Source organism: Falco cherrug, chromosome Z (assembly GCF_023634085.1).
Source record: "Falco cherrug isolate bFalChe1 chromosome Z, bFalChe1.pri, whole genome shotgun sequence".
Classification (NCBI taxonomy): Eukaryota; Metazoa; Chordata; class Aves; order Falconiformes; family Falconidae; genus Falco; species Falco cherrug.
This window is the reverse complement of record NC_073720.1, coordinates 45,883,326-45,906,657: the sequence shown is the minus strand read 5'-3', so window position 1 is coordinate 45,906,657 and position 23,332 is coordinate 45,883,326.

The following is a 23,332-nucleotide window of genomic DNA, read 5'->3' as shown; positions in this document are numbered from 1 at the left end:
TTGCCAGTGGGGTGAGAAAAGAACAGCGGAAGGGTTTGGGGTTTTAAAATATTTAGACCATCTGTTCTTTTTAAAGCAAAACAAAGATTTTAAGTGCTAATTTTTCTTTCTTTATCCATCACCTTTTAAATCCACTTTTGTGTGTCCCAAGGTCAACCCAAACCTATTACAGGAATTTAAACATGTAAATAATGTTTGGAAAGCCTGGGAAATCCATGAAAGCCTGAAAAATAGACAGCCTTGGAACGTGTACTCAGAAATCAAGTCATCAGCAAGTATGTCACCAAACTTGAGAGCAGAATTTGCCTGCCAGCTGACAAAAGCTGCTAAACTCATGTTCTTCAGTTGATTCTTTTTTGTAAGCAATTTTTAAAGTAACACAAACTGGGAATATGCAGGATAACAGTATAATTACAATAGAGCTATGCTTTAATAAACAATCACACAACTTAATATTGGGATTTAGTAAAAACTAGATTTCTTTGAAAGCCAGTTCACACACTTCAATTCTCCCATCATCTGTCTGTGCCTTCTGCTTTCTGAAGCTCCTAAACTCCATTGTGAAACAGCATTGATTTTTATAACATTTTGGCTGACATAGAGCTTGAACTGAGTTAAGGGAAACATTTTGCATCCCCTCATTCGTTGTGCAAGTGACTGCACAAGGTGCAAAACAAAGGGAATCAGAGCTGATAGATTTTAAAAGTGAAAGAGGTACTCCTGAAACAAGGGTTTTTTTGCATTTTACATAGTTATGATCCTTCTTCTCTTCTTCTTTTCTTCTCATAAAGACAGAATGAGGAAAATCCATGGAGAGCCAAGAAAAGACATGCCAGGAAGTGACTCCCGTCTGAGTCCCTCATTGCACATCTCATATGGTTACATCACTTAAGAGTGCTTTGGAATAGGTCCCTATCAAGATAGGACACCCCAAAGTCATCTCTTTAAAATGATAAAAAGCAACTTGCTTTTTATGGACTGCATCTATTCCAGCCCAGGGCCAAGAGGAGTTCTGAAAATATATTTCTAGAATTAAGCCACTTTTCTTCTGAGCTTTGCAGTTTCACCTTTAGTGTCTAGATAAATTATTTCAGGGTCAGGTTCCTCAGCATTAGATTCAGGACTTTGGGCCATGTAATCTTTATTTATCTAAGTGCTAGCAACATGTTTTGATACAAAAGCCACCACATTTGTAGAGGTAATCTACCTCGGAGTTTTGTAATTTACCACCAAAAAAAGAATACATATCCACAGAAATAAATATAATCTAGAGTCAATCAGCAAAAATAGTGTGATAGCATTAAAATTCAAATCTAAATGTCAAGAAACAATCTTAATCAGAAGTTGGAGCAAACTCCAAGATGAAAATGGTTCCGGCAATTTGAAAACACAAAAATATAAATCTTTAATTTACGTTGAAGGTCATAAGAGAAATGAAAAGGAGACAAAAAAAAGTAAAGTACAATTTCTGTGAGACTTGGAAATAAGCCATAATGTTATAAAAAGGAGTAGAGAAACCTGACTGTAGGATTAGAAAAGTCATCAGCTAAAACCTGATAAAATCAGCTGGGTTTTATAAAATCATTATGGTTAGAGAGGGTGCTTTGATGATCTTCAGACTATTTTTCACCAATATGCAGTTTTGGAATGTAGTATTCAGTTAAACAGGTTAACATCAGTAACTCAAATATTTATAAAATAGTTCCTTGAAAAAACACTTCATTTCTATTGATTTTTTCTATCCATATTTTCACACAGGTTTTGAGTATAACAGCAAGATATTTTGAGTTATGCTAATCTAATTTTATTAGCTTTTGTAATTAACGTGTAGTAGATACTTGCTTATTTCCCTACCTTTCACTATTTTACCACTTCTTTGCTTCATCCTGTCACTAAGTAGCAAAAGAATTTATGTTGTTTTCTCATTACGAATGCATGGTACAGAGCATTTTGAAAAAGCCTGCAACAGTGACAAAAGTAAAATGTAGTCAAGTTTTACCATCCTCGGAAGGTAAAACACTAAAGAATCTGGACCCAAGGCCTTTTAAACAATATTTATGGGAAGTATATTGCATGTTAGCACAAGAGCAACAGACACTACATTTTAGCCATAGAAATGATTATTCTAGCATGTGGATAAGGGCTGACAGCTGTGAAGAATGGTTCTGTCAGTAACTTAACAGACTTCTTAGCAGTTTAGCCCAAACTGTGACAGCTTAAATACAGTTCTTTGCTCAGTACTCCTTCCTGACCAGTGTCTTTCTCTAACCAAGGAGCTCCTCTCTGGAGCTTTCTAATTAAGAAGTGAATAAGCATAACTCAGCCACTGTGACCAGGTTTTGAATTTGAACTGATACAAGTTGGGCAAAAGGTTAGATGCCTTCCTGGTAAGATGGTAGAGAGAAATCAGGGATATGGTTCAGGTATACCCAGCTGAAGCTCCCCCAGCTGCCACAGCAGTTTCTGCAGTGAAGCCTGTCCTGCAGCCCAGTGCAGGATCACCCAGCAGACTGTCTTCAGTGTGACACCCAAAAGTTATGTGTTCCCTGCTGCACAACTACATCATGTCCATGCAGCTATGCCTCTGGGCTTCTGGCCACATTCACTGAAGAGGAGACTGATCTATTGGCCAATTCTGCAGTGCCTGAAGTTGTTAGTACTGAAATAAACCCACCATACAATACCAAGTTCACCTACCATATTCTGTGTTTAGTGTAGCATTAAGCACAGATAAGTTATTTTGCACTGTAGAAAAGCCTACTTGCTACCTCCAAGATTTTGATCCCATGATACATAAGCAATATGAGAGATAACCCCAGCCACACACAGCTCACTGTGTAAAGAGGACAGAAACAGTGGAGGGGGAGCGGAAAGGTGGGCCAAAGACAAAGGTCAGGGAAGAGCCTTGGAGTGTGGGCTAGGTAAGAAGTCAAGGTCCAGTTGCTCCAGACAGCTGATGTGATCCATGTACACAGTAGCTGTGCTCCAGCTGCAACAGAAATCCATACCTAGCTCCTTCTAATAAACATGTGTGAAAAATAAAAACATCCTGAACCAATTCATGGAAAGCGCCGTAACTGTGGCAAAATACAGCACATGTTGAGAGAACTGCTACTCATGTAACTGGATTCTCACTGTAAAATTTTGAGGGTAATGAAGAGCCAGATGCCACTGGGATGCCAGATTCATTAAGAGAACAGGGAGATGATAATTGAGTCTGGAGAAACAGGATAGATATCTCTGGGGAGGGAAGTCAGAGAAGACGAAGAAGGGGTAATGTCTTAAACTGAAAGGGTTTTGAACAGATTCATTTGAAGGCCTAACATTGATTACAGGTTTCACTGTTTTGAACTCACCCTCTCCCCTTTCCGTGTTACACACGGAGCCTCTCCCAGACGTCACTGCTAGTATTAGCTCAGCACATGCACATAAACCACACATGATCTGCAGCGAATGCTCAGTGGAAGTCACATTAGAGTAGATCTGGGCCTAAGTCATGGTGTTGTATGAGCCTTTCTACACTCACATCAGACATTTCACCATGCTAAAAGCTGAAACCACCCTCTTATTCCATACAGCGGACACAGTTTGGGTCAAAATGACATATCCCACAAGCAAGACCAATAAGAGCGTCTTGAAGTTTCAAGATTGATGAGGAATGCTCATATCCATTATGAAATATGTCAAAATATAGGTAGCTTTTGCAATGATCTCTGAATTTACAGGGAAGAATTTAACTCCCTTGGCCTGAGAAGTCTATTCTGAAAGTGGCCCTGTGGGTCACAGCAACAGCTGCTATCAATACAGACTAGGGGATGAACGGGTTGAGAGCGCCCCTGTGGAAAAAGACTTGGGGATGTGAGCCAACAATGTGCATTTGCAGTCCATAAAGCAAATTGTATCCTCGGTCCATAAAAAGGAGCGTGTCACGCAGGTCAAGGGGGGTGATTCTCCCCCTCTACTCCAACCTTGTGAGACATCACCTGGGGACCCAGATCTGGGATCCTCAGTACAAGAAAGACATGGACCTGTTAGAGCAGGTGCGGAGGAGGGCCGCAAAAATGGTCAGAGAGCTGGAACACTTTTTCTATGGAGAGAGGCTGAGACATCTGCGGCTTTTCAGCCTGGAGAAGAGAAAACTCCAGGGAGACTTTATTGCAGCTTTTCAATATATAAAAGGGGCTTATGAGGAAGATGGAGGGAGACTTTCTACCACAGTCTGTAGTGACAGGACAAGAGCTAACAGTCTGAAACTGATAGAGGATAGACTTAGACTGGACAGGGGGGAAATTTTTTATCATCAGAGTGGTGATACACTGGACCAGGTTTCCCAGAGAAGCTGTGCATGCCCCATCATTGGATATGCTTAAGGTCAGGTTGGATGAGGCTTTGAGCAACATGATACAGTGAAAGATATCCCTGCCCATGGCAAGGGGGATGGGCTAGATTAAAGGTCCCTTCCAATCCAAGCATATGATTCTGTAACTCTGTGATTTCCTGATTCTATAATGAGAGCAAGGACAGCACAGGGCCTGCAGTAAGAAGGGAAAATCAAATGAGAGTGACCGAAGACATGTTCTGTCTGAGAGCCTCTAGAGAAGACAGCTGTGATACACCAAGCTCACAGCTCTTTAGGCTGATGCCTTACATTTGCAGGGCACTTCTCTGTTGGCAACATGCCACCTGCAGCTGCTGGTAGGCATTTGGAGACTTAGCCCAGTACAGGAACAGTTTATAAAGTACAGTCACAGGATACCCTACTTACATCTTCTTACTCTTCTATCAACACAACCTACTTTTTGCTAATATGATACCCTCAACTTATCCTACACTTCTGCAATTCATCCTGCTTTTAGGATAGATATTACTAATGTGAGCACTCCCAGAGCATTCCTCACAAAGAAAAAAACTCCCTCAACTTTTTATTCTCCTCTGCAACCATTTTATTGTTAGTGAGCACAGTGTGCAAGATCTTGGTTGCCGCTGCTTTAGAAGCACTGAGCCTTTCCCAGAGGCTTCTTTTTATTCCCACCTCACTCCTTGCACATATTTCTTTTTATAATCTTACCACTCTTCTGTCCCAGAGGATTCAGTGCAGTAGACCTGGCATGAGAGCTCACCGGTAAAGTTTACTCTGAGATTTGAGTACTTTGTATTTGTGACCCTTTGCCCCTTTTCTGCTTTGGGAAGGAGAAAGAACAAATCCACCAAACAGTCTAATAGTGACCTGCCAACATTCACTGTAGAAAATAGAGCTTGCTTTGAACTGTAAAACTGGTGGAGAATTTTCAGGCACTGACTGCAACTGCTTTAAATGCACATAGTATCTCTAAAACCAGGAAACGGTCACCAAGTGTTTAAACAGTTTTTCTTCTCCTTATCCCAGGATGAGAGTTAATACCAAATTCTATCCCAGAACAAATTTTTATGAACAAGTAATAAAGCCCTTTGAAACTAGGGGATTATAATATAAATGCTGACATAGCCTTACCCATGGACAGGAAAGAACAGTGCCAGTATAATTATTGAATATAACCTATAATCTTCATGGTGCTCTAAATCAAAAGGAAAATGAGAGGCTTTGCATAATGCTGAAAATCTATGAGGGCTTTGATGTTGCTCTAATCCTACACTACCTGATAGTTCATTTGATGCCCAAGCAATGTGAATGAAACTTCATGTGGCATTTAAGATTATTTTAATTAGGAAGGTTAGAGCAGAAATCAGCTGGGGCGGGGGGGGGCGGGGGAGGGATGGGGACATGCCACACCAATGTATTCTCTGTTTGACTTGATTTACCTCGATTAAATGATGTCAGAATATCTGATATGTCTCATGATCTAGTTCATGTTTTAAAGGGAAAGTGTAAAGGTATGGGAAATTATCAGGTAGTCTATTGAAAAAGAAAAGCAAACAGAAATCAGCTCATCTAATCCTTATATTGTTTGCAGGTTATTAATAGGCAATGTTACACTGAAGGCCAGATCCTGGGATAACCTTTTTACTCACAGAGTGCAGCTTCAAAGGTAAGGATCAGCTGCACCAAAAGAGCAATGGGACTCTTGTGGGTTGCTGAATGGTGCCATTAACTGTACCAGCTGCCACCCCAAAAAGGAGTTCTGACAATGGTTCCTCAGTGGTTACTAGAGCTACGCACATATAGATTTGTGTACCGAAATGATACCAAAAGCCCTAAGCACTGTTAGTTGGCCCTCAACAACAACAGTCCAAAAGCAGTCATATTAACAAGAACTAGCAAGTCAGAAATACCAGGGCTTTTTTTACAGCCCTTGGGGACTTAATGACCTGTGGGAATAGAGAGACCCTTTAACCCAGCTGACACACAGTGACTTAAAGAGGAGCAGCTGAGCTCACGAGAGCAGCACAGCCCAGGCCCTTGACACACAAGAAAGCCTGCTTGCTCCATGCCCACCTCAGCCCCCATGTCTTTTGTGTATTGCAGAGTTCTCAAGGACAGCTTTGCTCTAATCCTTAAGGTTTCACTCCTCTGAATGGAAATCTTGGAGGGCCAAGAGACAGGGCTTTTCCTGAAGATTCCTCAACACAAGCTCACAGGGCAATCCACGGTCTGCAATTTAACAAATAAGTGAGCAAACACGAGCAGCTCATAGCCCCACTCCTAGCCATAAGCTGTGCCCTCCCCTCTAGCTGAGGAGGCTGCACAGTGAAGCAAGTCATAGAATCCATCCAGCTGAAATAAACAGATACACACATATTTTTGCTTGGGTGGTTTTCAACTAGATCTGCTCCCTGATCTTATTCTCTCCCTGCTTGTTCTTATTCTCATGCACTTGTACAGGAGACAGAGGGATGCCAGAAGCTTGGGTGATGGAGAGAGGAGCTGCGTAAAGCATTCATCCTGGCTATTTAAGACAGACTTCATTCTGCCCATGTCTGAGCTATTTAACATGCTATCTCCCCAGCCTGTTTGAATGCAAAAGCATTTCATTAGTAACTGCTCTAAATGGTTTAAAAAAAAAATATCCAAGCCACCAAACAGTAACATACACCTAAAATTGAGATAGTGATTTTCATTAATAGGTCTCAGAGCATTTAAAGATGAGACTTCTTACATAATTCTTTCACTGATAGGGAAAATATGGCAGGGAACTGCTGTGTTTTAGTGCACATAACTGGCTAGTGCTGGATCTTGGTTATAATCCCAGCTCTGTGCATCAGTCCAGCCCCCTATCTGCCAGAAAACGCTCCCTGTTTGCCAAACAAAATCAAAATGCACCCAAGTAAAAAAAATATTGCAAACTTTTACTATGCATGGCTTTGGTTCATTCATAAATTACATGTACCAGTACTATGATTTACTCCATTCCTTGTTTTCCAGAAAACAATACTGTCTATCACAATCACACAAATAGCAAACCTGTCCTGGACAAGTTCTTCTGTTCTCTTTAAAGCCATGTTTCATTCCCATGCTTAGGTGGGGGAGAAACACCCTTTTCCCATTGCTGTTTTGTGATCTAACCCCTCCAGAATTTTTGGGCAAAGCAACTAAAAAAGACAAATCCTGCATATATACAACACGGAGTTTAACAATCCTTTATGAAAATTAATCCAGCCTGAATTTTTTGAAGACTGTCTATAGAACTGCTTGCACAGAAGCTCTTCATTTCAGGCATCTTCTGTACAAAGAATTCATTCATCCAACATATGTTCACATTAAAATGGTTTATTCAAGAAAGTGGCCATCTCAGGTCAGAGACTATTATATTCAACAAATAATCCCTCTTTACGCATAAGTTGCAAACACCACAAATTACTTTTATGATTATGATGACCTTGATCTCTTCTTTTATAATTTTTCAGCTTTAAAGCAATATTTCTTCAAGAAAATGGAAATAAAGCTTCTTAACTTCGCAGTGCAAATGAAAGAAACTTTGTTTTACCTGAACAGAGTGGGTTTCAGGAGCAAAAGATTGCCTCCTAGTGTAACATAGATGTAACATTTCTCTACTTTCATATCCTAGAAAGAATGAGACAACACATAGCTGAGCTGGAAGAATAACTTAGCTAAGGTTCTACTAGGTTTTTTTTTTCAGAATATCGAATGTGAAAACTCCTCTTGGACCAGTTTCTTACTTATTTTGATCTTTTTTGTCCAAAGACTCAGGAGACCCAGCATGCTTAACCAAAAAGACCAGATTAAGGCATGTAAGATCAAAACAGGGCAGTGACATAGCTTTGAAAAGCCATTTCCAAAACCTCTGCCATTTTAGCCTAAATGCAGACACATGCCCACAGCTCTGCTACTGGTCTGCCCTGGCCTGAACCATTAGACACCTCACTCAGGCATGAAAATAGGCAAGGCAGCAAACAAGGCCTCTGACAGGGCAAATGTAGCTAGCATAGTTCTCATACATGCCAAGAAGAGCATCTCTCCTGGAGAACACAGCAGAGACTGAATACCAGCTTGTACAGAAGGGATACAGAACAAATGGACAAAGAAAAGCCTTTCCATTTTGTTAGCTGAAGTACTCTGCCTAACATTTAGGGCATGTTCCCAGCAAGGAAGAGATACAGCCCCAGAAAGTTCCTGACTGCATCTCTGTGAAAAAAAACTCAACTGTTTTATGGTATTTGAATTCTGTTATGAAAAAACAAATTCACTTGTGTGAAGCTGAGCCCATATATATATATAAGCAATATGTGAAAGGAAACCAGCTTTCCTGAACCTGTAAGTTGCATACAAAATCTTTGCATCAGTATACTATATATACTAGGAAGATGATGGAAGAGGACCTCCAGGATGTCCCACGAGTCTCACAGCTTAATTTTGAAATGGGGCGCAGCAGCCTTACATGCCTTAGAGGCAAGAAGCGACCCTACCTATTTTCCCTTCCTAGAACAACCCTGCTGGTGGTGATATGACAAAAGCAGAAGTTCAAGCTGTTCAGGTGGTCCAGGCTGAGATCACAAAGAATTAGACTTAACAATTTATGACTGTAGTGTTTCAGAGGCCATTTTCCTCACTTTCGTTTTATCCCCTCCCCATAAAAGCTGTCAGTTCACCTAAAACAGCTGATTTTCATTAATGGGTAACCATCAACTTTTAATCAAATAATGAATGCAATACTCCCCACGACAGTTTAGTCATAAGGATGGAGACACACTATAATGTTCTGACATGATCTGCCTCCTTAGAACACTCTAATCCCCATTAATTGCCATGTTAAACATGACTCTGAACTCAGTCTAGCAGGCAATTAGTAAAGCACACCACAAATGAATGACTAGAAGCTTCCTAGTATTACAACCGAAATTACACCACTCCTGGCTGTCAGTCTCTGAGAGAGGGCCTCCTACACCTCCATTCACTTTCTAATGTATGTTGATGAGGAACTGGCTAAACTGAATGTCATCCTGATTACTGGAAGAGCAAGATGGAGTAATTGCAGCTCATTCATGCATTTCAGTCGTGGCTCTGTTACACCCTTTCTGTGGAAAGCAATGAATTTTACTCTTTCTGTGAGTCTGGACAGTTGCCTTCCTCCTGGACTCCAAGGCATCTCCCTGGTTCAGCTTTAGCAGGCAACTACCCTGCTCTCATCACCAGTTACAGCCCCTCTCTTCTGATCTTCATGAGGGGTCACAAGCACACTTTGATTTTCCAGAAGGTCTTTAACTACAACCTTTCAAATCTGGGAGGAGACTCAAGCACTGGTAACTTAGCTGAACTCCTTATCAAGGTCAGGCTCACCCTGCCTCAATCTTTCGGTGGTTATCAGGGTATTCTCCTTTATGCTTCTGAATGTTTCTGCCCTGTGGGGACAGCATGACGATTTACAAACCTGTTTGATACCAAGTCAGTATCACTAAGGTCATGTCTCCATGGCAATATTACATTTGTCTACTTTCCTCACTTGCAGGAAAGAACAGAATTGTTAAACATAGCAGCACCCACCACATCTTATCTTATCATGCATAGTTTTCCTGGTAAATCCTTTGCCTCTTTACAGTTCTACCTTTGTTAGTGCTAACTGGTTTGTACTATGAGCAGATGTCTCAGGATGGGAAAGCTGTCTCTTGCCATTTTTTTCCTCATGATTGTCGCATATCTACAAGAAACTATAAAAATTATATGAGAAGTAAAACTAACACATTCCTCTGATTATCTTCTTGGCATTCATTATTTTTCCAGTGCACTTCTGAACAGCTTCTCTGGCAGCAAAGACCCAGTTCTGAATGATGTGAATTTGACAGCCCTTAATAAGAAACAGATGGCATGTGTATTTGCAGTGATGCAGGTGGCTGGATTTGACTCTGCTGTTTCATAGGGATGCAGATGCCACTCTGACTCAACTAATGGAAGAAGAGGAGGAGCAGGGGATTTAATTCAATATTTACTTTAACAAACTATATATCTGGACCAACGTGACTTGGGAAGTGCCACTTCAGGATGCTGTCATCTAGAACTGCTTTACAGGAAAGGGTAGCGATGCAGAGCCAAAAGACCAGCAGAAATAGAGGAAGGGCCAAATGGAAACTTACCCCAGGCTCAGCCTGGAGATGTAGAAGCAGAACACTAGTCATGAAATCTCTCCTTAAATGAAACAGGAACAAGGACAATTCTCTGACTGTGAGCCAAAGTTGTACAAACTGGCTGCATCTCCACTATAGAAAGCTTGGCCCCTTGCCATGTCCTGATGGCCTGAAGATATAATGACTGTTGTGAGGTGGGGATAGGAGGGAGGTATTGAGCTCCTGGTTTCTCTGTTAATATGAGGGCTGGTTTGCAGCCAATTGGAGGGCAGTTTTCTTCACTTGGCAGAGGTGGTGTCTGTGTGTCCTGGGTAAGACATGAGAGTAGTGTGGGAGTATCTGGAGATGCAGAGTCTAGGAACAGTGAAAAATTTACGGTAGAAAGAGCCAAATCTACAGTCACCTTGTCTAACCACTGAAAAATCCTGAAGACAGATAAGACTGGCATGGAACAGGATCATGTGCCCTCAGTATACCTAAGGAGAACAAAAGAAATAGTGGCTGAGTGGCCAGTCCCAAAGAAAATGTTTACCCTTGCACAGCTGTTGAAATACAGACCACCATCTGTAATTTCAGCATTAAAAGCAGAATTCCTTGCTTGTTCTTCCAAGCTAAATATCTCTGTAAGGATATGGATGGAGAGATGTTTTTCATGGGATCTCAACTGCTGTAAAGATTCTGTGCATTAGTGATATTAGGGGCCAAGGTACATTTAAATTTATTTATTTATATTAAATTTATTTATTTTATTATAAGATCTTTCTCTAAGTCTGCTGATTCTTTAAACATAATGTCAAGAGATATATTTCATTGTCAGACCTGTTAACAGCCATTTTCTGAACACATGTGGGCAGGGATGCAGTGTATAGGCTGGACACACTAGAGCAGACAATACAAGAAGGAGCAAGCAAAGGCCGTAAGTATGAATAAGGTGAAGCTGATATACCAGGAAAACAGGTGTAAACCTTCAAATCAACAGTGGAGATGCCATGTTCATCACTGAGGTTTAAACTGTGAATATTAAGACAAATGTTCTTACATCTCACTCTCACAGCAGTGTATAATTAATTCCCGAAGGAAATAGCTGAAAACCTCAATTGTAGTTATACCGTAACACTGCACAAAGCACTTGGAGAAAAAAGTTCCCTTTGTAACATTTTCACACTGGTTGTTAGTGAGCTCTCCTTCACAATGTTTTCATTCAGACTAGTAGAAAATCAGATTTTCATGTGTGGCCAGCATGTCACGTCCTATATCCCTGAAGAGGTGCATTTACACGTTTATCCCCGTCAGGTTCACACATGCACAAGAAGGCGGCAGTGCTTTACACACGTGCATTCTCTTCTGCCTTCTCTTGGGCTGCCTGTTAATCTCTCAGACAAGACATTGCTTAAGGTGATGAAGGCTGTGCACAGAGGTACCAGGAGGGATCACTCCAGGTGTGGAGCTGCAGAGTGTGGGGTGGTGTCTGGACCTTTTGTGAATCCTTCAACATCACCTTTCAACAAATAAAGTCCTCTGGGAAATATTCTTGTCCTGAGGATGATTGGTGCAACTTCAGGATGAAGTTAACACTGTATCTTGGCTCTTAGCCCTGTGTCACAGCTCTATGCACATTCACGGTATCAATACAAACACTTATGGGATCAAATTGTAACACAAATCGCAGAAATAACCTGTATTAAAACAACTCAAAAAAGACCTTATAGCTACACTTTCAAATACCAAATGATTTATTTCAGAAACAGCACGTGTGAGCCCAAAGGACTTCAAACCAAGGAACTCACTGACATTTCTGTGATAACGCATGACTGGGTAGGAAAAAAATTAAACTGATACTCCTCTACTCTCATCTGCTTCTGCAGAGACATAATTGAGCCCTAAAGCTATTGTTCTTTTGACATCTTTAACTCATTAACAAGAAATTAACTCTCACCTTATTTGTGTTAGTACCATGCATGACCTCACCTTGAAATAGGCAGCTTTTGAAAAACAAGGCATTATATTCTTTTTTGAAGTTGACTGGGAAATGGATTTATTTAAACACCAATTAGTAAGCCTCAGTTTACATTTGTTTGACTGGACAATGCCAATAACAGATCAAGACACATCTGCTATGATAGTGTGATACACCATAATAAAGCACATGAGGTTTACCTGCTTTTACAACAGACATACTCCAATGAGAAAACATATTAGCACTCCCGTACAGATTGAATATACCAGTTTTCAGTAGATGACTCGTTTGTTCTTATCACAAAGAAAATCCTGTTCGTTCAAAGAACCAGTGTCTGAGCAGTGTGGACAGACATTTACAGTGTGAGTCGAACCTGAAAAAAAAGTGAGATTCCCACGTATGAACAGAGAGAATCTCTCCCTAATTAACCCCACTGAAGGGAGATTTTTTCACTTCCCCTAAAAGTTTTGACAACAAGAAGAATCATAAGGATATATTTAAAGTATTAGCATAATTTCCATATACAATTCTGCCTGTCAGTTTCAACATTAACATCTGACTTACTTTGCACAAAGAACCTACATTTAGACAACTCCAGCTTCTCAAAATCCCCTCTTCTCCTGCTTTTTAACCCTGAATGCCTCAAACAACCCAGGAGCCTTCATTTGCTTCAAAAAACACAGGCAGAAATGCCTACATAATGGTGCCACTGGGCTGCACAAAATGTGCAGGTGAGTCTGTAAATTATCTCTAGGCAAATGTAGAATATGAAACTGATATTTGACAACAGTGACCCAGGGTAAAATTTCCATGAGAAGAGAGTTACACATCATCTTTACAAGATTCAGACAGCTGCATTTTCCTGGTATAGTATGTATATCAAAAAGATGAAAACCATAATCTCAGTAACTGTTTTGAAATGGTTTTAACCGTTAGATAGGCAGGCCCATTATCCTCAAGCCATTTATAACACTACTTTCTCAGCAGTATGTTTATGAACATCTTTATGTAACTCATCATGTTTATGAATGAATATAGGCTCATAACGCTCTTCTGATGCAAGGGAACACTTTCGTCTGTGTTTTGTAAATGGGAAACTGAACCACAGTGATGAAACATGGAGGTAAGGGAACATTAGCACTTTCTGGATGATGTCTGTGCAAGAAGTGTAATCTACCAGCCTTACTCACTTTACTTATGCTGTTACGGTTAGAATGCAGTTAAGGGGTTTCAACCACTGCTGTGCTACAGGAATACTGGCTTTGATCATGCCCTTGTCATAAATACACACAACAGCAGAGAAACCACACAATTAATGTAAGAAGTAAGTTAAGGAAATTTCATACATTGATAGAACTGAAAAAAATTATTAGTTTACTATTATGTTCTAATATTCTTGAGGTTTAATTTATGCTTCTGAGACTCCACACCAGTTTTCTACAGTCAGGCGAAGGGCAAAAATGACAAACTCAGACAGTCTTTGTGTTAACAGGCTTACTACTTTGACACCCCTCCACCCTGGCACTCACACACACCCTCCAGTCCCGAGAGCCATTAGGTTTTAAAAAGCTGGTAAGTTGTATTACACTGATCCAAAAGCACTGCCTTTCAATTTTGTCTTGCAGGAAAATGAAAAAGAAATCAAAAGAGGGAGCAGGAAATCATTATTTTTATATTAACAAGAAATTATCAAAACCAAGTTTATCTCTGAGGTTTACTGATCCTTTTTGTTTATTAAGAAATAAAACTTAAAACCATGTTTAGTATTTCAATTTAAAACTGTGTGTGTTTAGTATTTCAAAACAATCTTCAATAATCTGCTTTTAGATTAAGATTTCTGAGAAGATGTTTGGTCAAAACAAATTCCTACTAATAAAACTTAGCAAGAATCAACCTTTAAAGAAACAACAGCATAGTAGAGAAAATAAATAGGCTTTGATTCAAATAGTGTAGAAGGGACTTTGAACTTCCTAGTAATAGGTGGGAACTAATCAAGCTCATTTTGCACTTAGTATTCCTGCAGTCATCACCGACTCCTTAAGTCTCACTACAGCAACTGCATATTTATCCTACTTTTTAATTAAATATAATTTTAAAAATAGATACATGTTGTAAAGAATCAGAAGGGAAATGTGAGCTTGTAAAATTATTCATCTATCATGTGCTGTCAGAATTTTTGTCTCAAGAGGTGATTAACTACACCATTTTGTGGGGAATCCTGATTTAGGATCCTGCCAGCCACACCAGTTGTTGCGAATGGGTGACTTAGATTGCTTAAAGAATCACCATGAAAAGATATTAGCAAAAGTGGTTTTAATATGATGTTGTAAAAGCACGACTTAGATGGCAAGGTTCACTCTGTTGCCACATGGAAGAAATGTGACAGGGAAAGTCGAGTTAGAATCGAGTAGACTGCTTCACACAGAGGCTGGAGACACAAGATGGTAAGAAAGGTGCCCCTGCTGGGTCAGGAGGCTCAGGGCAGACCCCTCCTTGCTTCCTGAATTCCTGATGCACCTCAGGTGGGGCCAGGCCCAGCCTTGACCTCAGACCTGGACAATGGTTTATGTCTAGTGGAATTACCTATACAAAGCTCATAAAAATGTATATTGAGTACCCATTTCATTAGTATTACTACAGCATGCTATCAGTTGCTTACCAAGGATCTGTTACAGGTAACAAGTCTCTCCGCCTTGGGTGAGGAAAGATCTCCTAGTCTCAAGTTAGGAATACCAAACCTTGCAAGGCATCCCTCTCAAGGGGGAGGTCACCTGGCATGCAGTCCAGCTGCAATTCTGAGAGAGTGTTCAAACTGGACTCATCCAAAGGTCTGTCTCTGGTAAAAGACCTCTCTGTTCCGGGAAGCAACCTGGGAGGCGTCCCAGCTCAAGGGGAGATAGCTGCCGTGCAGCCGCACTGCCGAGCAGGGAGTGCTCAAAGGCAGCTCATGCAGGCTGTCATGTCTATGGAATAAAGTGGCTGGCTCATAGACAAATTGCATAGAATGGAGAAGGTATGCATGAGACTCCTTGTACCTACAACTTTCTTTTTTCCTTGAGAAATGAGTCTCGGAAAAACCACCCACTACTCAAGCATTAATCGCATGACCAGTGTTCCAAGTTCACATGCACCGATGTTCACTGTGTCACTGCTGCTTTGTGGGTTTCCTAGAGGAGTTCTTGGCCTAGCTGTGGGTCAGACCTTTGCCTCTGGAGCCTGTATCAAACCACTGCTGATTTGGTTAAGGAGTGCATCCATCACAAATGGTGAAACAGCCATTCACACAAGACAAATGTGATAGGGTGCACTGAATCACTTCCAGTGGGATTATTCAAGGCTTGCAAAAGTTTAAACCATGCTTAAGGCTCTAGATTTCAGCCACAAATCCCACTCATTTGCCTTAGAATGAGTGGAACTGTTCATCTAAATCACCTAGTGTGCTGTAATCACTGGGGAGCTTTCAATGACAAAGTGTTCAAATATCAACTACTAATTATTCTTTACAATCATTAACCTAAATCAGAGTTGATAGAAATGACCATTGCTTCAATTTGCAAGTCTTATTCTCCTTAAATTGTCCCAGGGTACTGACGATAGTAATTGTTTCAAAGTCTTTTGCATGTGTGTGTGCAGAAGGTATGGTGGGAAGAGATAGCATCGGTTTTGGGGAGTAAATCATTAGAGAAGCAATGAATTGCTCTGGGAGATTAGTCGAATAGACCAAAGCTACTCCTTGCTCATTATGCCTCTTAAATTAGGTGCTCTTTCCCAGATAAACTCTAAGGGCAAAACCAAACAAGCCACAGGACTGTTACACTGGTCCCATCTCTGATCAAATTTCCAGAGTCCAGCAAATAGATCTGAAAAGTATTTCCTGTATGTAAAGTCCGTGTGTCTTCTTCCTGGTATGTCAATCTAGTGTTAATCTAAACTCCTGCTACCACACAGTCGTGGAACAATCCTGGTCTTCACTTAGTAGGCATTCAGTGACTGGTCTGTTTGTGAGTACAGGGCAATCTTTGGAAAAGTGAAGCCACAAAATAAAAACAGTATCAAGAAACAGAATGCAAACCAAGCGAAGCTGAAAGGCTTAGGCTTAACTCAGCTGTTTGAAGAAACTTTTGTGGTGAGGTCAACCAGTTATTTCAGAAAGGTGGAGATTTGACATAATTGCAAATGATAAATGAAAAACATGCTCTTTGAGGCATGCAAGCGTCCAGGAGGATAATAGATTTCATTATGACTATTTCCACACAAATGTTCACCAGCTTAGTAACATTTATTTAAAGCAAGGCAAAATCTGGCACAAAATATCTTTTTGATTTAGATTGTCACAACAGACTAGGTTCAAAATTCCTATATTGCATGTACCATAAAAATATACTCTAAACCAAAAAGCCACATATAAAATAGAAATTAAAATAGAATCAAGTTTGAAATATTACCTTTCAGATCGATTCCTGATCTATTCTAGGGATTATACTATGTTGACCATATAGGTCTATTGTTATGTCATTAACCAGAGTCATGGCGATGATATTACATTTTAAGACAAGAGAAAAAAGAAAAAGAGGCCTTCGTGTAGGAAATTCAGTTTACCTTTACTTCTGTTGCCCCCAGAGACCACTTCAGAGCAAGTGCTGTGATACAGCCACCACCCAATGCCATTGCAAATTGCTGGGTTAATGAAGAGAGGTCAAACAGGGAAATGGGAGGCAAAACTAGAAAGCTGTTGATGTTCTGTAAGTGTCTTGCTGCAGGGAGTACAGGGTTACAGCTCAAAGTGAAGTACACCAATTCTTTACTTTCATTTCTATATTTCACCAAAACTTCCCTGTCAAACTAATTCTTTTTTGTGTACCTAGCAGTGTAAAGTTATAGCAGGGGAATTTCATGTGCAAAGAAAGGAATGACATATAGGCAGACCAGAGATCAAAAGTAGGAAGGTTTTTTGGTAAAAAAATACCATTTTGTTTAATAATAACAATAAAAATACCGTCTTTAAAGTGTTTGCTACTGCTTACAGAAATAAAAGAATTAATCTATCAATTTAGTTTAAAAAATTCTTTTGCTTTGTACCTTTGACGCTTCTTTTTCTAGTAGTGACTTAAAACTGGGGGATATCACTTCTCTCACAGTACTTGTACCGTACCTAGGCAATGGCTTGCTTCCTTTTATACGTTCCAAAAGTGTAGTTATAACCATGTTTCACTAACTTCATGTTAGAATTTAATGTTTTCTGTGAATTCATTATTCATATATCTTTATCTTTGTATTGCAGATTTCTTTGAAGTATTTCATTACCTTTACAAGCGTTCCAGTTTGAAACTGGTAAGACATAACCTTTATTTGTTTGGGTTTTTTTTCTATAACAGGCGGTGTTTCTATCAAGCAAAGAAAATACTAAAGACTGTTCTCTCCCTCTCCTGTAAATAACTAGCACTAAAATAACTGCTGTCTTGTAGTCTGTTTTCAGACATTCTCATGCATGAGTGGAGTTATTTTGTGTGTGACATTGCCCTCATATTTGTAGGTTTAGGATCTTCCACAATGTTGTCCTTTTGGTTTCTTCAGTGAGCCAGGGTCTGTTGCATGATGAAGGATGCAGGACATCCACATGGAGTTTCAGACTGAACAGGATCTGATTATAGGGTCTATCTGCTGCTTGTTCAGGGGCCACAGTATGTGCCCTGATGCCTTGATACTCTTCATGTAAATAACAAAATTAACATTTCAAACATTCCAGTGTTTTTCTTTTACCATTCTATCACCTCCTGAACCCATGTAGTAACACTGGATTGAATTGTGAAACAGAAAGAGAAGTAGCTAACATAAGGTATAGAACGTCAGCTTCTCTATCGCTTTCTAAAATTACAGCTTTGACACTCATTAGCTTCATAAAAAATAAGTTTATGCTGTCAATTTTCCTAAGAAGTGTCATAGGTTAATTCTGTGATTTAGTTGTTCCCAGGAATGTCCTTTTTTAATTTATATGTTTAAAGGGTGTGAAGGGGAAAACTGTAAAAATTCCCCAAACCAGGAAAATGGGAGCATGTCTTTACACCCTTGTAAGGAAATCAATAACCTCATTTCCAAGTGGAAAAGGAGAAACTCTTCTGACATTTTACCTTTTATTGAGTTAACACATGATAAGTTGTTCATCACATGAGAATCTAACTGACTTTCACGCCCACCGTAAAGGTGTTTCTAGAGGGGGAAAAAGGATGGCATGAAGATCAGAAAATTGTTTTCCAGAGAATACTTTGTTACCATCTTTTAAATGCACAATCAAATGCACAAAAGTCATTGATACATACTGATAGGTATATTAGTTAAAATCAAGCAAACAAAAGAAAGTCCTACACGTCAATGAAAACTTGCAGGCTCTGTGCAAAGGACCTTTACACCACAGTCTGGTTTCTTTAGCAAACAGCAAGGAGTCCTTGCACCTGTGAAGCCTGGTAAGTATGCAGGCATCCATCAGCAACACAGTTGGCAAGCCATTTCATGAACACAAATGCACTCTTCTGTGCTCCTGAGGACATCACAAATGCCTGTTAAAATATCCGTTGAAGTACTTGAAATAAGCTGGTCTTATGGAGAAATAGGAAGTGCCACATCATCATTTCATTACGTTTGCTAATTGGTGCAGAAAGCCAGAAAGGGCTGATAACTGTGTTTGAAAAAAGGAAGCAGATGTAGAGGTAGGTTCAGAAGACGGTGCCAAATCCTCCCTCCTTCAGAGGTGATGCAAGGACTTCAGGTTGTATGGCTAATTAATCACTGGATGGTATGTGATCAGAAAAACACTTTTCACCTTGTGCTCCCAATTTTGAGATGTGAGGGCAGTTCCAAACTCAAGGAGCCAGTGTGTAAAGAAAGAACAACACCCTGTGTTTCATCTACAGAGGCCAGAAGGTCAGTCTCAGACACCCCTGGTCAGTGCCTTGGAACATACTTCAGCGGCGCTGGTTATCGCCTCCTACAAATTCTCTTCTTCCCCTCACTTGCAGAGAAAAGAATTTCTAAAATTCTAATTTTTTAATTCTCATTTTCCAGAGGAAAAAATAAAATGGCAGTAATAGAGACACCTCCCTTAGACTGCTCTCAGTGCTGTTAACAAAGCTGGAGCATTTTATTTACCTTGGGAATAGGAAAATTTACCATGCTGAAAGCTATTGCCCTGATTCAGAGAGAGCTATTTCCTTTTATGTTTCCTAACATTTCCCCCAGCTCCCATCCAGAGTACAAAGAACTGATACTTTTATACTTAATGTAAGATGTGTGTTATCAGCTTCAGCTGCAGCTATATGTGTAGTGCCTGCTCTCTAGATATATATGACACTTGTCTCTCTTCTCTACCTGGAAGCATACTCTGAAACATCTCTGAAATACACACTAGTAAAGAGAGTTATTCTTCTTGGTGCCGCATTTCTACCCACTCCCTTTTTTAAGAATCCAGATGCATCTAGCTCAGAAACAGTCTAATTGAGAGTTGCAGTCACTTGTTTGGACACCAGGTTTTGCATGTCTTTTCCAGACTTGGCAGCCAAAAAAAATGGATCAAAGAAAGTAACTCCTGCTATGTTTTTAAAGAGCATGTGAAAAGTCAGGTCCTCAGCTGAGTGCCTCTACAAACTTTAATCTCTGATTAAGTACAGGAACAAAAACAGAACCCTGAAGGCAATTGTATCTCTCACTGAAAGACTAATTAAACTTATAAGGGTGCTGCTTAATTTAGTCTTTGACCTTTTCAATCTGCTAACAAGTTGGGATAACTGTGTAGAGTCTTTGCAATAGGCAAACAAAGCAAATATTAAAAGCATCAGGCTTAAACTGGTGGCCTGGCTGTCTGCAGCTAAAGTGGCTGCCTTCTTTGCTCAACAGATTTCCTGAAATAACTTCCTATTTCTGATTGTAGCCCATGAGCTGAACAGGAATTGTTGCCAAAATGCAGGAACCTGTTTCCTGGGGATTTCCTGTGTATGTCCAAAGTATTTTACTGGTAGACATTGTGAACATGATAAATGTATCAGGTGAGCAAAATGTGGACTAGAATTTTTTCCCAAAAATAGTAAGCTTACTTTCAAGACATTTAATTCCAATTCCTAGGCTTTTTTCTTTTAATTATTGCTGTTATTTCATGTTATGACTATTACATAATATTTCATGTTATGTCATGGGCAGCAGACCAAGGATAGCTGTCTGCTCTGTCAGTGCATCCATGGGGTCCTTCACTGTTTTCCTCATTGTCTGAGAAATGACTGTGGTAAGAGACACATGTGGACACCCTATATGATGGAACTTATGCATCCTTTATGTGTTGGCATCTAGTGATACTTCCACCCCACCCCCACCCCTGAACCAAAACCGGGTCCTCATGACCCTGATCACCAATGCAATAGAAAGTCATGCTTGCTACAAAAGTGGCTCTTACCTCTTCCCACAGAAAAGAGGGAGCATGTGGCTTGGGGCAAATGGGAGGGGGACAGATGGCATCTGGGGTTGTTGGGTGTGGATGGCAGAAATCTCAGGTGTGTAAGGACAGGTTCCGCTAACCAGCATCAGTTCCATTACAGACCAGCCTGTCACTACGTAACATAGGTTTCACCAGTCACCAGATCTTTTCTACATTAGCAACCATGACATTTGACCCATCACAGCAGCAGAGAGATTCTTCAAAAACAAGTTTAGTCTCTTCTGCCCTACAATGACTTTAGATGCAGATTTGAGGCACATGCAGGACGTTGCTTATATAGTTGCTGTTTATGGTGTTAGCTTCAGAAAGAACTATATGTTTAGGGGTTCGGTTGTGAGTTGTTTTGGGTTTGCTTTCATATTAAATCCAATGTGCAGCTTGAAAGTTTTGGATAAATAATTTCTGGAGTTTGTAGGTTTGTCCAAAGTGTGAAACTTACACTTTGTGGGAAAGTAAATGGAGAGCACTTCAGTTTTCTGCTTTCTATATCCAAACGAGGTGGTGTTGAACAAATTTGATTCATGAGTAACTATGGTGAACTTCTTTCAGAGGCTCTGCAATTTAAACAAAAATATTCCAAATGCATGAACTTATATATGTTTGTGTGTGACAAAAAAGAGAGTTCTTTGTTAAACATGTTAAGCTATTACTGCTAGAATTAAGCAAACAAAAAGGGACAACGTTCTGATTACCAATTTTGCTAATTTACTTAATGGTTTTACCAGGTTAATTGGATTTTGTTAATCTCTTTAGAAGGAGTTTTTCTATCCCTGTTCCCTTGAGGACTTTCCTTGCAAAGTAAAAAAAAGCCTGAGAGCTTTAGTACTCTGACATTTTTGTTTCACATTAAAACAAATTTCTGAGTCTCTAGAGGGAACATTACCTCCAGCTACTTACTCCATATGCACTTGCAAAGAAAAATATGGCAGTACTTAAAAAGCAACATTCTGGTGAATATCTGAGATTTACATATGAATACTCAGATATTTTCTCTCCTAAGCACCATAAAATCTCATCAGTCATTTCTTAAACGTTCTGAGTGCTGCTGTTTGCTGCTCTTTCAAAACTGTGAACACTGTCTTTAAGGACCCTCCATCACTGCCTTTTCACTTGAAGTAGTTTCTGGGAAGGCTGAAAGGAAGTAGTTTAGAGCAATAAAGAACTTGAAACAACCGAGGCAAATAATTCTTGTTTCTGCTTTAATTTAAAGCTATTTAAATGGAAGTGTTTTGTTTGTTCAGGTCTCACAAAAGAAAATCTGCCTGACTGAAAGCAGGTTGGACCCAGGTCTGAAAGACTGAGCCTTCAGCATAAAGGGCTAGCTCCTTCTTTCACCACCCCGGTTCCCACTGCTTTGGCAGCTTCTGTAGGGAACAACGGAAAGAGACAAACCAGTGGTAGCCTGACGTAATAAAACATTTCACATTTGGAGCTTCAGGTAGCTGGAAACTCCACACCTGAGTGATTATCTGCCTGTGGTGGGAGGATTGCAGAGCACCTCTATGTCCACCTTCCCCACGGCTGAACGAATGGAAGGGCCACAGCACTAAAGGGGTGGCACATTTCCTGGGAGCTGAAGAAAAGATGCAAAAAAAGCCCCGACTTCTCTGCATCTTGAAATGACCTTATTATATCCAACAATTGTCATTTTGTTCAGTATTGACAGTTAATTCCTCCTGTGGAAGAAAAAAACCTTCTTTATACATTTATTACCTATTTGTATAACTTATTGTTATTTATTTGCCCATTTCAGCTACTTAAAACTGTTCACAATGTCGTGTGTGGAGTTGTTGTTGGAGGGGGGGCAGGTTTTTCTTGTTTTAGTGTTGTGGGGCTTTTTTTGTTTGGGGATTTTTGGTCTTTTTAAAGATAATGTTTTCACTTGAATCATGGTTTTAAAAATTTGCATCATAAATATTGGAGGTTTAGGTTTGTATTTCACCTTTCTAGTTAATATTGCCATGTGTAAACAAATTTTTATTTCAAAACTAATGCAAACATTACTTTGTTCCATTTCTTACAAAAGATAAGCATATGGTACTGATGCTTGTCAGAATCTTGAATCTGCATTTCCAACATGTATTATTGTAGAAAACACTTTGTTTAACCAGGTAATACATAGTAGAGAAATTTTGTATCAAACCTTCCTTTCAGAAACAAAAATAGCATGATTGATTTTCTTTCACATTTTTATCTTGGGGTTTCTTCTCAGCATTACTTTAGTATTTCAGAAGAGCTGGAAAATTCACATAAGAAGTATTAACACCTTGTAATAAAGATGTCTTTATTTTCACTGTGCACACTCAGAGCCTTTTCGGTTCTGATAAGCAACAAACTGACCAAATTGTTTACTTTCTACTTCAAAAAGTTTCATTTGAAAA